Source organism: Coturnix japonica, chromosome 24 (assembly GCF_001577835.2).
Source record: "Coturnix japonica isolate 7356 chromosome 24, Coturnix japonica 2.1, whole genome shotgun sequence".
In the NCBI taxonomy this organism is placed as follows: domain Eukaryota; kingdom Metazoa; phylum Chordata; class Aves; order Galliformes; family Phasianidae; genus Coturnix; species Coturnix japonica.
This window is the reverse complement of record NC_029539.1, coordinates 1,692,072-1,708,536: the sequence shown is the minus strand read 5'-3', so window position 1 is coordinate 1,708,536 and position 16,465 is coordinate 1,692,072. Positions and strand designations below refer to the sequence as shown.

The 16,465-nt window shown below is 50.0% G+C and overlaps 1 protein-coding gene across 8 annotated transcripts in view; it reads right to left on the bottom strand.

The window, feature by feature from the left end:
* The window catches only part of LOC107324282 (protein CEPU-1), a 267,820-nt gene that overhangs the window by 38,371 nt on the left and 212,984 nt on the right, over window positions 1-16,465 (bottom strand). The window lies entirely within an intron of this gene.

Here is a 16,465-nt window from a genome sequence, read left to right as displayed (position 1 = left end):
GGTCGTGAGAGCTCAATGCGCTCAGCTCTGCCAGCAGACACCCGGGGGACAAACCTCCTCCTCTCCTCCATCCTCCTCTCAGAGCCATCCCTACGGCTGCAGATAAACCACCCCGACCCAAAGAACCAACATCTGGAGGTGTGAGCACCCATGGAGGGGAACTATCCAAGGTGATTGGGGACATCTGGACCCAGAGGGCTTGCTACCCAAACGGTCAGACCGTCCTCCCTCTCTGCTGTGAAAAACATCTGATAAATTAAACCTATTTCACTGCTGCTCCATAATGATGTGACGATAATAATAAATTAAATGCAAGCAGATTTTTATATCTTCATAAAATAAAAAAGAGAAGTGATAGATTCAGCCTGGGCTGAACACCAAGAGCTCTGCTCCTGCTTGCTTTACAACTTGAGTAAAACCTTAGAATTGAGTTTCACAAGTTGAACAGGACGTGGTATTTCACCCCAAAGGTCAGGTTTATTATACTGCGCTCTGGATCTCAATGCTGGCAGCTTAGACCGACAGGGTCTGATTAAAACACAGGTGGGGATTTGGTCTTTAGTTCTGGCCTTCCCATCCCAACGCAGTGCAAAGGGCTCCTGCAGTGCTTCTACATGAGAACAGGGGTGTCCACCCCTCTGCTAGAGCTGCATTGCTGGGTGATGGGAGCTCTGGTACAACCTCAGGCCAGTCTCATCTGCAGAGATCATTGCTGAGGACCTATAAGCAGGCTGAACTAAAAATATATGTATTATTTCCTCTCTCCTCCTCCACGCCAGTATTTTTTTTGTAAAATGCATCAGTTTGGAGATCCCTGGATAATAATGGAGCCAGACAGTGTGTAATCCAAGCATTCCCTCTATCATATGGGCATTTAAGTGCTTTTGAGAAGCAACGGGGCTCAGGTAACGCATGAGGCAACAGTGAAATAAGTGCTTTCGCCCTTCACAGCACCCGGTTGCAATCTTTTCTTATCACCCAGACACGCTCCTCTGTCCCTGGGATCGGCAAGCTTCAACTTGTTATTTTATTTTCTTTCCTTCCTCTCCAAGCTCCTGAGCCAACCTGTGCCATGAGCAGCAACATAGCTATGGGGACAAAGTGCTGTGAGTACCAGGCTCTATTTCCGAGCTAGCTGCCATGGGGAGGGCTCCCAGCCCCTCCCCAGAGCAGGTAAGGCCAGGATGAGCAAATGACTTCAACATGACAGGAACCAGGGCTGCAGGGCAGGATACAGCCTCCCCGCTGCTCTCAGTGCCCATTCCTCCATGCACAAGCACTGGGGTCCCTGTGTCTCGCCCCCCCCTCGCAGCTCTCCCACCTCTCCATCTGTTCCTTTCCATCCTGGGGCGGCCGAGCGGAAAGCCTTTGGCGGGGGCTGGGATCAGAGCTCCAGGCACAGGTGGGCAGCAGAGGCACCGCCGTGCTCCCCCCACCCTGCACCTGGCACAGAGCGATGCCCAGAGATGCTATGGGGCAATGGATGCTCCCCACCCCCCTGCCCTGCAATGGGGAGAGAGGGCAGAGACATTGGAACAGGATGATCTGTAACGTTCCTTCCAACCTAAGCCATCCTATGATTCTAAGTCCCCAGGCAGGCTGGCACACAGAGGTGGCCTCCAAAAAAAGACGTCAAAATAATTAAGCACCGATGAGTTCATTTTCTCTCTCAAGCTCCTTAATCCCAGCTGCATTCCTGCTCAGAAAGCAAGGCCTTCTCCAAGAAGATGCAGAGCAATGAACCTTCTCCCTCTTTGTTTCTCCCATAGGAGATGGAAATGCCGCCAACACAATTCACCATCCACCAAAGTGGGCTTGTCCAATGACCCCACAGTCCATCAGAACCCCAACCAACCTCCACCCCAGCACCCCACCATCACACATCAAGGCAACAACCACCACGGCACGCAGGCTGTGAGCCCTGCCTTCATGCCATGCTTCATACACCCCCCAGCACCTCCCCATGCTTTCAGCACAGATTGCACAGGCAATGATGCCTGCCTAAATTCCTCTCTGCTTTCTCAAGTTTGCACACAGGGATGTCAGAGAGGAGGTGGCCCGGCAGCGGGAGGAAGGAGGTTTTTAATTACTGAAGTGTAGTAATTGGCACACAACACTTTTTTGTTGCCTCCCGTGCAGCTCGCTGGTGTTTCAGAGGGCTGGGCTGGAGTGCACAGATTGTCTCAACCCAGCAGGACACACAAGAAATGAATAATGCTAATTAGAACTGAAAAGAGCTCGGTAAAATTAGCAACCTGATTGCTGCTTTCATGGCAATGATCAGGACACCAGCTCCATCCCGGGGTGCAGAGACAGGGATGGGGTCCCTGCAGAAACCCCCTGCCCACATCCTCACCACCTGATGGAGCCTCACACATGTTGCACCGTGGCACCCATCCACCACCGAGCAGCCCCGATGGCTTTTGGTTTTTGTTTCCCTGTCTAATTCAGTCATTCTCAACCTAATCCAGCCATTTCCAGTCTGATACTGCAGTTTTCAGGCAGCTCTGGGCTCTGAAGCCAACCCTGGACCGACCCCCAGCACCTCCCACTCCTGCATCACCATTGTGCCATACATGATCAACGAAACCAGCTCGCCGCCCGAGGCAGAGCTTCACATCTTAGATTTATTTCTGTGATTATCACATTTTATTGTTATTTATTATGATTAATTAAAGGCTGGGCTGTGAACAGCTCAATCCCATTCCAGCACGGTCCCACGGCTCTCATAGACTTCCCCGTGTGCTGCTTTTGCTGTAGGGGCAGCCAAAATTTGGCCATCTCCCCCTGAGCAAAGGGACCCAACCCAGCAATGAACTCAGCAGTAATGGGGGGTCCCCACCTCCAGCCCACCAGCAACCACAGCATCCCCAAAGGCCGTGGGTGCCTTAAGATCAGCATCCACCACAGAACCTCTTGCAGAGGTACTCAAAAGCAGCACTCAGAAGTGGAAAATAGAACCCAAGTTCCACCTCGGCTGGTGCAGATGGAGCCTTGAGGCTCTGCCCTTCCCCAGCTCACACCAACCTGCAGCACATCCCTGCCCTTCAGTTCTGCCCTCTGCAAGGTTTGAACAAAGCTGGCACCTCCTTCCCAGGGAGGGAGAGTTAATGCATGTTTGTAAAGTACCTGATCTCCTCAATTGAAAGTTTATACATGCAAATGATTCAAGCTAATTACATTAATAATAATATACCGGGCTCGGAAAGATCTGCCTTGGTTCATTGCCCGGGATTCAATGCTGCAAACAACTCCCAGTACGTTGCCTTCATGGCAAATGCCAAAGAAACAGGAGGAAAGCAAACTGGGGAGGGAGGGATGGAGTCAGACTCCCCCCTTCAGTATGTTGGGGAGCACAGAGCCAGGCACGGAGCAGCCCCAGCCCTGGGAGGTGCTGGTGCAGAGCAGCAGGTCACAATGCAGCAGGCAGGGATGGCGTGTCTGCAAAAGTCTTTCTCTCTGCAATGCAGCAGCACACCAGCACCTTTCCAAGTCCCCTGCTCCCCTGCTCGGCTCATCCAGCCTTTCTATTTATCCTCCTATTGTCTCTGCTAACAACGGGGCTCTGCACATCTACGGCATCTTCCATCCCAGAGGAATGTGTGACAAAGCAGCCGTGCAGGCAGCACGCAGAGGACACGTGTCCCCAACCCAGTCCCTGTCCCCGAGGCTGGGGCTCCTGGCCCATCTGCTTTGGGTGCCCTCCAAAAGTGCTGATGCTGCCAGGGGGTGACGCCAGCATCGAAACGCATGGAGGCAGCTGTGCGGGGACATGGCTGGGTTACTAATGAGGTGCTGCCCCAACAGGGAGCTCCAGCACTGAGCTCAGGGCCTCCTGCAAGCTGTGGACCTTTTGTTCCTGATGATTTTCTCCCTTTTTTCCCCTTTATTTTGTTTTTGCAGAGCAGGTGAGCTATTGCTTGGGGCTCCTGGATGCCAACAGGCAAATAACCATGGACAAAAGCCACCTCCTGCCCCAGGGGTCTTCCAGAGGTACCCACAAAAGGGTCAGCATCACCCCACACCGGGTCTGCAAGCTTGAGAGGACTCAAAAGGACTCATGGGAAATGATGCACGAAGAAAAGAACTCCCTAATGATCTCATCACCTCCCTGCCAGCATCGCACGGCAGTTAAACCCCATGAAATTACGTCTCCTCCCACTCTCCATCCTTCGTTCCATGCCTCCTGCTCGCCCCGCTGCCAGGATATGGGATGCTTGCAGTGCATGGAACCAAAGCCTGAGCTCATACAGAGCACCCCAAGCCTTATATCCCCCACTGTTGGCCCCACAGAGCTTCAGAGCTGCCGGCAGCCTGCTGGGGAAGTTCCTACATGCTGCACTCCCAGCAGTTAGCGCTGATCCCCAGCGCTGAACTCGCTCAATTATGAGCTGTGCCCCCGGAATAAATCCTGCTTCTGCTTTGCGCAATTGACACTAATGGCCCAGGAATAAAGTGAAGCCATCTACCCCAACGGTCTGCAAAGGAGCGCATTTAACTAAGCACACAGGCAAGGGACTGCTGGGCTTAACTGCACTGAAAATGTATTCGAAAGGAAGCGATGCACTTAACTTATTACAAGTGGAAAATTATCACTAAAGTGGCTTTTCCACACAAGCTGAGGCACAAAACAGGAGCGGCGAGGGGTGAGCCAGGGCTGCGAGCAGAAGGATGCTGCTGGGGGCAAACAGGAGCAAACAGAGCTGCACACAAAGGCTAGAGGTGGGCACAGCGCATGGAAACCTGTATGGAGAAGGATCACGAGGTCTGGCATTGGGTTTTCAACAGACAAGTCCACCCAAAGACCTAGAACAAAAGAGGGGTGGAGAGAAAGGACCCTCCCCAGTACAGACCCCCCCCTCCCCTCTCCCCTTAAGGACATCATCCTTAAAATATATTTCATTTCACAGCTGCATTATGGTACCACAAAATCCTGCGAATCCAATTTAAGAACAGATTACCTCCTCACTTACTTCATTTGAAGCAATTACATGTTAATTTTCATTGAGACCAGCCTAATGCATACCAATCTGATGCTGCAATCTCATTTGAATACTTGAGGGAACGCTAGTTGGGCTCGGGGCTCTGGAGGCTCGTATTTAAAGGGCCTCTTCACATTTCCTTTCCCTTTTCCTCCTGGTTATTTACGCTTTTGTTGCACTTGTGGCACTCCCTCCTCCCCACTCCTGGTGTTCCCAAGGGCTGCCGCCACTTGTGAAACCAAAGAGAGGGGCCACCAAAGCCTTCATTGAATCACAGACTCATTAAGGTTGGAGAAAACCTTGAAGTCCAACCCCAATGCATCCAGCAACTGCATCCCTCAGGGTAACATCCCCAGTAAGACAGCACCATTCTCAGGCCAAGATCCCAAACATCCATCCCATTTCTGCACAGAGCAAACAGCCTCCTGATAAATGTGCCTTATTGCGTGTGTCCTGCACTGCAGCTCCTCCTCCTCCCAGCCCAACTGCAAAGAGCAGCTCAGCCTTTTCTCACTGATGGTTATCACCTCTCCCCTCACGCTCACTGAAAGCTTCCCAGCCAGCCAGGCTCATGGTATCGATTGGTGTCTCAGATACCAAGAGCTGAGTAATTAATAACGCCATGAGAATGTGGATTCAGCTCCTGGTTGAGACATGAAGGCATGCGGCGCCTGCCTCGCTGTACACATTCCAGTGATAAGCATTCATGTTGGAGGCTGCACCTTAATTAGATTTTTAAGATTGCAAAGGGCCCAGAGACACTTGTGCAGACACCATATAAATGTATATTGCACTGTACTGTAATTAATCCAAGGTGACGCCGAGGCAGATGGAGCAGAGCAAGGCGCTGATCCACAGCCAGCCCAGGACCCTAACCATAACCCTAACCCTAACCTCAACCCCAACCCTAACCCTAGCCCTAACTCTAACCCTAACCCCCATCCCACAGCATCAGCATGGGAACTGAGGCACTGAAAGATCCATTTGGGACACAGACATTTGCATGAGTACATTGGAAGTAAGAGAGACCCTGCCACCAGAATTCCTGCACAGCACCCTACATGCCAACCCCTGTGCACAATTAGCTCAAGAAGATGATAAAAAATGCAATCAAGGCAAGCAGAGATTGATTGCAGCTCTCCCTCCCCAAAGCAAATCACTGATGGGAGAAAATCCTACAGGGATCCTAGGGAAGAGCTTCCCATATCCAAACCATCTCCCTGCTCTACAGCAGCCCTGTGTTTTTGTTGGCACACACACCTGAGCTCAAACAACGGGATTTTGGGGGCTTGGGGACACGCTTTCAAAGGGCCACGAGAGACTCCAGTTGCCCATTTCCCACTGAACCAACTCAGTCCCTGTGCGAGCCTTTGAAAGCTCCTCCTTTATAGTTCCTCATTCCTCATACATCCCATCTGTAAGAATATATGGTGGTTTTGTTTCTACCTCTCAACCTCTTCTTCTTTCTAAGAGGAGATGTCACACTTTGAACTCTAATTCTTATTTATTTTATTTCTCTAGAAAAGGGTTTTCTGACTCCCCATGGAGCACAGAAGGAGAGGGAAAAGAAAAGGGGGAAGGTGGGGGGGGGAAGCCTTTAGAAAGTGCCCAGATTTAATTTTTTATCAGAGGAACAGAGAGAGGAATTTGTTGATGATCAAACAGATTCAAGTACCTTAAAAGAACGAGACCGTCGGTAAATGGAAACTAGTTAAGGAATCAGATGAAAGGCAAGGGAGATGCTGGAGAAACAGAGAAGATGCTGTAACTGAATGGAAAGCCAAATCCAACAGCACCAAACTGCTGCTGCAGTGAGGAACAGTAGATTTGTATTTGTAAATCTGAATCATAGGACTCTGTGATTCTCAGAGTGTTGGGATGGTGTGCAGTGGGATCAGGAGTGTAATGGACTTGAGAGATGGAGCCCAGCTCAACCTCAACCCAACCACCTCTCCAAGTTCCCTCTTGCCAGCGTCTTTAAGAAGCCAAATCCAATTGTTTCTTGAGCTATGACCTGCCTGGCTTACCCCTGAAATCTTTTAAATGGGAAAACAGAGCTGCTGCCTGCTTCCACACAGCCAGCGGTGAGCAAAACCCAAGGGTTGCATCAGATTAGCAGCCAGCTCCTCCGAAGGCCTCTAACTTTGATCATTTAATATGTATGCACCGTGTTGGAGTGAGCATATCTCCAAACCCCAGTAAATGTTTTATTAGGGCAGCCCTGAATCCCGTGCCCAAGCCTTGCTCCTTCAGACTCAGGGGATCTTCTTGCAATGGTAGACATTGCTCACCACCAAAAGAGGGGAGCCTGCTCACCCCGCTCCTGCCTGAAAGCACAGAGCTTCCCATCCCACCACAGTGAATCTGACCCCTCTCATTGCTGGGCCTGCACCTCCCAGAGAGCTGTACTTCAGATTAGGAAACAGCTCATAATGGGGCCAGACAGCATCTTGGTGTCCAGGGCTCTTATCCAAAGGCACTGGGTTGGTATCAGAAATACGAGCTACCTCTCCACCTCCATCTGTGCCTCAAAGAGCTCACAAGAGCTATTCTGGGGGAGAAATTACACCACACGTGTTCTATTAAAGCTGCTCCCGATTTTGTTTTTAAAGTATTCCAATAAATATTTACATCCAAAATAGACAAGAAAAACCTAGTGCTGAGAAAAGAGGGGATTTTTATAGAACTTGTTTCTGCAAGAAATCACCAAGACAACAAGACTGTAAGTTCCCAGAAAGGATTTGACATTTTCCTGAACAGAAACAGCACCTGAAGTAGCATTGCTTTGGATAACACCTTATGAACAAATACTACTGAAGCAATAGGAGAACACAGACCTTCCCTGGGCACAGCAAAACTCACCCATGGGACTGCTCCGGAGACGTCTCATTGTCTACCCTTTCCTATAGGGTTTCATACTAATTTCCACCCATCTCTATTGGTCTTGTCCCTATTAAGTCTGATTGGATTTTTTTTTTCTTTTCCATAAAGGAAATTACAAAGGCTAGCAATTGTCTTGCTTCAAGGCATACACAGATCGCCAGCTTAGAGCAGAATGACAATTAGCGGCGTGGGGCCGCACAGCTCGGCGCATTACGGCATTTTCCATGTTAGCCATGCTTGGAGGCATCACAACAGACTTTTTTCCACTGGCTGTGGATCAGAGCCTAGATGTCACATCATGCTCCACGCTTACTTAAAGATACTCCATTAACGATCCCAACCAGGCAGCATCCTGGGCTCTCGCAGCTGGATATGGGATGGAGAGGTGAATGGTGGGATTCTGGCAAGGGACAGCCTGCTCCCTTCCTAACAGTCCCTGTCCTAAATGATAAATCCACTGGAGTGGTCCCAACTCCATTCTGCTCTTCCCTACGCTGCCAATGAAGAGCTTGACCCTATTTAGCCAGATGGCCCTAACCTCCCCAGCACCAAAACTCCTGCAGTTTTCCAGGAAAATGCCCAAATCCTCCCTCAAATCTTCTCCTTCCTTCCTACCCCAACAGACTGAGGAACAGAGGGAATGCAGAGACCAGCAGGGAGAGGCAATGATTTCACCTCTTAAGAGGTTTGCTTACTTCCCTTGCACCCCTACCCCTTTTTTGCTTGTTTCTTTTAAACTGGAATATAAATGCGTTTATTTATAATTCGAAACTCAAACTAATTATTAGCTGGAGGCTTTCAAAGTAAAAATGTAGGTCATGCAATGTTATGTGGGATAATAGCAATTGTTTCAGCTTCAGGAAGCGCATAAGTAATGGAGAATCAATCGTTGTCCAGCCTGGCCAGGCAGCAGATATGAGCCCAGCAGACTTCTTGCTTGGGGAACAAAATTGGGTACTCCTGCAGTCTTGGTTCCCTGTTGCAGAAGGCTGAAATGCAGCCCACAGTGCACCTGAAATAACCCTGAGGTTATTATGGGCTGAGCTTCATAACCTTCAGGGTTGGAACTGGATGTTCTCTGAGGTCCCTTCCAACCCAAGCCATTCTATGAATGCACGTAAATATAATGAGAAGCATTTATGACGATGAAGATGCTAGCAGTAATAAGGATGATAACAACACAATAAACCCAAACAGACAAGAATCATCTCCAGTCTTGGGATGTAAACAGCTGTCAATGCTCACCAGCTTCTCCCCGGTCCCAATGCTGCTGGTGGGCAGCACATATTGAGGCCAAAGTTTGGGGAATTGAAATGTGGAGTTTACACCCCAGAAAAAAAGATGTTTTGCAATGCAAAATGTTTGTTCCTGCACCCAGGGAAGAGCAGGTTGCTCCTCCAGCCCAGCCCCAGTGCCCGAGACAGCACACATAGCAAATGTAACCTACTTGCAGCCAGCTGAGATCAAGGCAGAAACGGAAAGGTTGCCAATTAAAAACACGGAGTGATTTCAGAGAACAAAGAAATCTGTGGACATTGTTTGATTGTGCATATTCTGCAGGAGGAAGGAGAAAAAAAGAGAGTGAGAGCGACTAAAAATAGGCAGGATGCTGTGAGCTGCAGATCCTCAGCCAGCAAAGGCACCGGCATCAGAGTTACACGGCTTTACCCATGCAGCCGTCATTGTTGCTGAGTTCTGATCTGTATTTAAACTTGCACAAGGTTTTATTTTCCTGTGGAAGTACAAGAATCTCTCCCCATCTCAGAGCTCATCTCTCCTAAAGCAGCTCACATGATGATCATCAAAAATAAGCCCTCCAAGCCTAAGCTCACTAACATTCATTTCTCTGCTGCTAATGCCGGACTTCTTACTGTTAATCCTTAAATATATCCCTAAATAAGAATGACAGCACCTGAAGCACCTAACAGCCCCATATCATAAACAGAGACAGCTTCTGCATTTCTAATTTAGCTTGCCACGAGAGCTGACACTAATCCCAGATCCTGAGTCCCAAATATCTCCAGCGTAAATGCCATCACCTTGCTCACCTTGACGCCGCACAGCATCCTTCAGCTCTCCTTGTTCTGCACAACTTTCCCAGCTGCTTTTTCCACTGCTCTGTGCAGGAGCTGACCCCCATCAGCTTCGGGATGGGTAAAGAGACAGGAGAGGCCACAAACCCCTCGTTGGCTCATTTTTTGCCAGTTTTTGCAACCTGCAGTTTGCAGATAACCGTTTTCAAGCCTCAACATCCAGATCTCAAAGGGTTCCAGCCCAGCACAGAGCAAACTGGGTACCCACCCACCCTGACCAGAGCATCTCCATATATCTGCATGTAAATGGATGCTATCCAAAGCACCGTGAGCAGGGCAAGTGCCTGCACTTGGGACATAGGGAAAGAGCAACTGACATTTTGCAGGCACTCCAGAAAGAAAAGCAAGCGAGGCTTCAGAAAGAAGAGCTCGTCCATCATTCCCCGGCGGATGTTAGTGTTTATCTCCAAAAAGGCAATCTGAAAACAAAACAAGACTACGAGGACGTGCAGCAAGCTGCTGCCAAGCAGGCACCAAACCCAGTGACTAAACGGTCTTTAACACAAGAAGCAGAGGGGAGGAAAGGGGTTTCAGCTTTGCTCTGCAGGCACAGCTTTAGCTCCAGGCCAATTTTTGGGGCCAGCAGCTGCAAGACAGCCACAAGCCAGAGACAATACCAGGAAAAGCAGCAGCATGTGCCAACAGTAAGTCATGGGCAGGCCCTAAACTTTATTGCAAGCCCCCTGAACCCTGCCAGAGCCTGAGCTGGGGATGGGAAAGTGCCAAAGCATGTCACTTCACTAAACATTCAGCTGACAAGGATGCTGGCCATGGAAGGGGGAGCATCCCCCCAAAAAGCACCCACAGCACCTGCCAAAATGTGCAGGAAACAAGCACGAGCACCAGTGCTTTGCTCCAGTCTTCTGCACATTTGCATTGTACGCGCTCCAGGCTCCCTGGGTGTGAGGTCTTTGCAGTCCAAATTGCTGCAGGCTGTGCCGGTACAAGCTGTGCAGATGGCTCAGAACTGCAGTGACCAGAAGCAGGCAACACAAGCACCTACAGCTGCTGGAGAGGCTGCATGTCCATGGGCAGGGGGATGGGCTTTTGGGGGCTGGAGAGCCCCAAACTGCAACCTGCTCATTGCCATGAACTTAACACAGTTCTTGGTTTGAATGGCAAAACATGCCCTGGTGTTGCTTTCACTGAAAGCCAGGGACTGCTCGCTCCTTGCTTGCAAAATGGGAGGTATAAGGCCTGCCTTGCACAGGGGTCATGGCAGGATTTAGTTGTGCACAGCGTTAAACATGAGCCTTGCAATGTGCTGCGCTCGCAGATTGTGCAGACAGACGAATGCACCCGAGGCTTGAAGCACTGCAGGGCAATTGCACGGCAGAGGTCTGGTGCTGCTACAGAGCAGCGATTCAGCTTTTCAGATGTGATTCTTATCGCGGCTGAGATAAGCAACACCTGCAGTTTGGGAGCGGGTTCAGACTTGAGGCTTTTGTTCAGAGCTGGGATTTTGCCTTGGGGCCATCTTTAGCCAACAGTGAAGTGGAACAAAACGTGGAAGAAAGCACCTGGCCGCTCTGGACAAGGTCTGGTTCCCAACGCTCACACTCCAATGCCTTCCAAAAACAGAGCTGAGCTCCTCCTGTGGATCAGATGGCAACACAGAGGGCCAACGCTGCGCCAGGTGCTAATTCCACTTATGGAGGATTCTTCTTTTGCTCTTAAAGCCCCAGCTCTGAGCCACAGGCTGTAAGATAAAGACTTCAGCTCTCATCGAGGAGAAATCACCCTCCCCAAAACAACTCCAAGCCAAACAGAGAGGAGCCAACAAAGCGCCAGTGAGGCACATCAGGAACCGTGTCCGCTTTGCAGACATGTGGCCTTTAGGGCCAGAATTCAGGTTTGGAGCCCAAGAGCTGCAGAGCCCCTTTGAGCAGCGCTCCGGATCCTCCCTGCCTTTCATCTGTCTCAGCGGGAGCAATAAACAACTACAAATGGAATAACACTATCAAACAGGGGCCGTGAGGAGGGGGGGGCAGGGACACCATAATGCGGAGAAGGACTGAGATATCAACAAAGGCTTTTAAGAGCCCTACATGCTAATTACGGTGTTAAAAACCCGTCAGTCAGAGGGGCTGGATATTAAATGGAATTGGCTTGAGATGACAGGGCTGAGCTGGGCTTTAAATAATTATTTATTAAAACGCTCCGGATACAATTTAATGTTCTCCGTTCAGAATGTATTGTTGTCACTCCGGCTTTGATCTACAGAGCAATTGGGTTCGCAGCAGTCAGGAGGAGCCCTGGAACCACACAAAACCCTCCAGCAGAACCCCATGTTGTGCCTTTGCACCACGTCCTGCTTCATCCTTCCCATCACAGCAACCCGGCTGCATGCTCAGCGTTGCACAGAGTTCCCTCCTCTTGGCTCCCAGGTCACCTCCTTCCTTTCACTTTATCTCTTCTTTTTTTTTTTTAAGGTTTTTTTTTTTCTTTTTCCCCCCCAACAATGTCTGTACAATTTCACTTTCGATAACACGCGAGTTAATTAAGCCGTGATCTCCTGGAGACAGGTTGCTACAAGGAGATAAGCAGCGGCTTCTGTTCGCCATAAACAGCTGTGCTCCTGACCAGCTTCTGGGGATTTGCTGCTTTTGTACAGAAGACAAAACAATCGCTGCCAATTAAACCTGGACATAATATTTCCCCCACATCGGTGAACCTCCTGACGTCACCCATTCTCACTCTCACTGCAGAGCGGGTGAGGGTGCACTGTGCAGCTTAAAGGAAGCAAATGGAGCTGCCACAGCACTGCACTCATATCCCAGAACTTCAAAGACAAAAGTGATGGTGGTCCATCGCTTGCAGCCCCCAAATGCCACCCGGGCCCCACTGCATGATGGCAATGAAGACTCCATGCAGCAGCGGTGCCCAACTGTACCCCACTACTCCTATCACACGTACAAACACCGTGCCCAACAAAATGTGTTGTTTGACCCAAACAAAACGTCTTGCTTTTGCATTTAGATCCTTGCAGCGTTGCAGCCTGCAGAGCTCCTGCAGTGTGCTGTCAGAGCAGGGCATGTCAAGCTGGGCTCTGCCTGATGCAAGCACCATTTCCACCCCTGTGAACTATCAAAGCAAATGCACATCGTACACTGAATGGGTGACACCGAGCTGGTGGGTCTGCAAGGGATTCAGAGGACAGAAGCGGAGTTCAACGCGTCACAAAACACCAGAGAAAATCGCTCAGTGTGAAAAAAAGAGGAAAATGACCCATTAGAAGCATGAAGTGGGATGCTGAAGAAGGGAAAAATCAAAGCGAATTCAAGCGAGAGTGAGCAATTTGGCTCCGCGCAGTGTGGGAGACCTTTTCTCAGCTTCACACCTGCCACTATGAATAGAGAACCCGCTGCAGAACCGTTCCCATCAGTTCTCACCAACTTCACCCATAGGACGACACCAGAACAGCAGCACAGCTCTGCAGCCACGCTATGCTGAGGGTAACGCACCAAGGGCAGCCACACCACGGCTGGAAGATGCACAGCACATCAGGGTGACAGAAGAACATGGAGTCAGACTCATTGCAGCTCCACCAACACTGGGCTGGGTGCTGGACCCCGAAATAACCAACATGGCAGAATTTGTTACTCCTGCACTTCAGGATGCTCAATAACCTCCTCTCGGGCTGCTCTGCTGCCGACACAATTACCGGAATATCGCAAGTGATGTGCCAGGAGCTGCTCATTAAACACAGTTACTCTGACTTGGGGGGGAGAAGAGAAGAGGAAAGGTAGGGGTTCCTTTTTTTATTCCCCTGAATGTGGCTTTAATGATTTCAAATCCCTTCAACCCAATTACAGCTCTGTGTCCTGATTAGGGACTTTGAGCTATTGTGTGCTGGAGCCATTATCTGGCGGCCCATAGAAAAATTAGTACCTGGAGAGGCTGCGCTGGGAAATAAATCTTTCCCTGACATTTTGGGACCAATTCTTGGCCAATTAGAGCACACTTTGCTGTGTAGGTAATGTGTAACCAAACTGCTCTCCCTGCTGAAAAGGCCATGCGGAGAACAAGTGTAATCCATGCAAAAGAGAAGGAAAAATTACCCACTGCAGACTTGTAACTCACTGGTGCTCCCTGACAAGTAATGCACCCCACCGCAAAGGGCTGGCTTGTCCAGCACTGCCTGACCCCAAAGCTGTGTGACACAGAGCAAGAAGAGCTGCTGTTCTATGCAGGGTGTAATATAAAACAAGACCCCATGGCACGTGGGGAGCACACGGCCAAAGGGGGTGAATGTAGAGGGCATAAAAAATCAACTCATAGCCACTCTACATACGTTATCCAGCCCTCTCTGCTCCCATCTCTGTCCTTTGCAGTGTTCCCAGGACAATGGGGAATACAAGGTTAAACCAAACCCATACCCAAGAGAGAAGATCTCAAACCTCCCAATTGAGCAGAGGCATCCACTTCATCCAAAGACACAGTGAGAGCTCAGACCAATGCCAGAGACCCTCCCCTGGTGCAACTCAAGACCATCACCTCTTGTCCTATTGCTGTCACCAGGGAGAAGAAGCCAACCCATATTTTGCTACAACCTCCTTTTGGGATAAAAGATAAGATCTCCCCTTATCTTTGGAAATAATCAGTACTGTGCTTCCAGTGCAGAAGGACCAAACAAAGAGAGGAAAGCAGTGCAAAGGAGCCATCAGGACTAACCAAAACACTCCCTCCCCCTCCAAAAGCAAAACCTGAGCTTGGCAAAGCCCAAACCCTCGAACGTTTCCACCCACTGCCAACACTAAAACAGAAAGCTGAGCTAAAACTGGCACCGTGTGCTTTCATCACACATTTGCACTTGGTTCAACAGCAAGACAAAGGAGAGCAGCCCTGCCTGCCATGAGCACAGCAGTCCAGCTGTGCAGGCACTAATGGCACAGCTGGCGGTGAGCGCAGCAGTGACAGCAGAGCCAGTGGCTTGGCAAATTAAATTGGTGCCCTGTGCTGCCTTTTAGCACCTTGCTCTCTCAGGCACCCGGGAGGCAGCACACAGAGGAAGGGAGGCTCTCTGGGTTCAGCATGCAGTCACTGCAACACATGGGGAGCAGGGAGGGGGGGGGGAGCGACGCATCTGCACGGCGGGGTCGGGTTAATGTTGCGTGGGCATCTTGATGCAACTTTTTGCTGATAATAATACTAATGGCGAGCGGTTAACTTCATCCCCGGTGAGAAGATGATCGTAGTTAATGGAATTAATGCAAGGTTTTAATTTGCCTCTCGCTGCTCGGTCCTCGAGACTCCTCAGCCTCCGGCAGAAGTGCCAAAAATGTGGTGCTCCATCTTCCCCTGCCCCCTGATACCCACATACTTTTCATAGGGTTCACCATCTGGAGGTGAGAAAACTCACTGCACTGAGAACTGGGCGACATGGGAGCAGGCAGTGTGCACACAGATTGCTTCGTGGTGCAATAGGAGACCTCACTGTGTGCTCCTGCAGCATTTATGGGGATGCGCTGGGTGGTGGAGGTGCCCAGCACAGAGGAAATGTGGAAGAACTACAAGTGTAGGACTGGCTGGGAGGTGTCTGATCCAAATGGAGTGGGATGGCAGAGGAGTGGGGAGAAAGAAAAACAGTATTAAAAAACAGTGGTGTGTTGCTGAAATGAGATTAGAACAGTAACAGGTTCACTCCGGTGCCAGCTAAATCCCCATTAAATCAGATTAATGCAGATGTTCTTTATGTAACTGACCAAGAAGATCAATATTGTTGTTTCGGTTGGGGAAGGAAGAGAAAAAAAACAAACCAAAACAAAAAAACTTGTCTTGTTTGACCAAAAACATCTCATTGATTATAAACACAGCCCCCAGCAGGGCCACCAGGCTCACAGTTACCTCCACTGGGGCTGTAAGAGAAGAACCTTTGAGGCGGTTTATCCTCATCCTCCATGGGGCTGAGGGAGGCTTTGCAGTGGGCTGGGAGCTCGGAGTATCTCAGCCACAGTTTCACCATGTCTCCCAGTATCCCAGTTCATGCTAAATCCGCTCCCACTTGTTGCAGCAGAATCACCCTTCCTGTATGAGACTTACCCCTCGAAGCACTAAGGAGTTAGAGAACAAAAGGAAGGGGAAAAAAATGCATGAGAGGGAGGAGAGAGCAGGAAGACAATGGGGATTATTTTCTCCAGGAGCCATTATCCAGTGGCCTATAGCAAAATTAGTGCCTGGAGAGGCTGCGCTGCGATATAAATCTTCCTGTGGCATTTCAGGACCAGTTCTGCACCAATTAGAGCACACTCAGTTACACCGCTAATGCACAGCCCAGGAGGGTCAGCACGACAAAGGGCAGTCCCAAGGGGTGCAGAAATCTATCAGGAGGTGGAAGAGCAGCAGCACTGCTTTGGGTGCAGCAGCGAGTTGGGGACGTATTGCTTTTCTGCTTGCAACCCCACAGCATCTCCAGGGCGCATCCCTCCTGCACCCAGCAATGTGCCATGCAGCAGAGAACTGCTCCAACATCCATCTAAGAGCTCTGGCTTAAGCACCCAGCAGCCC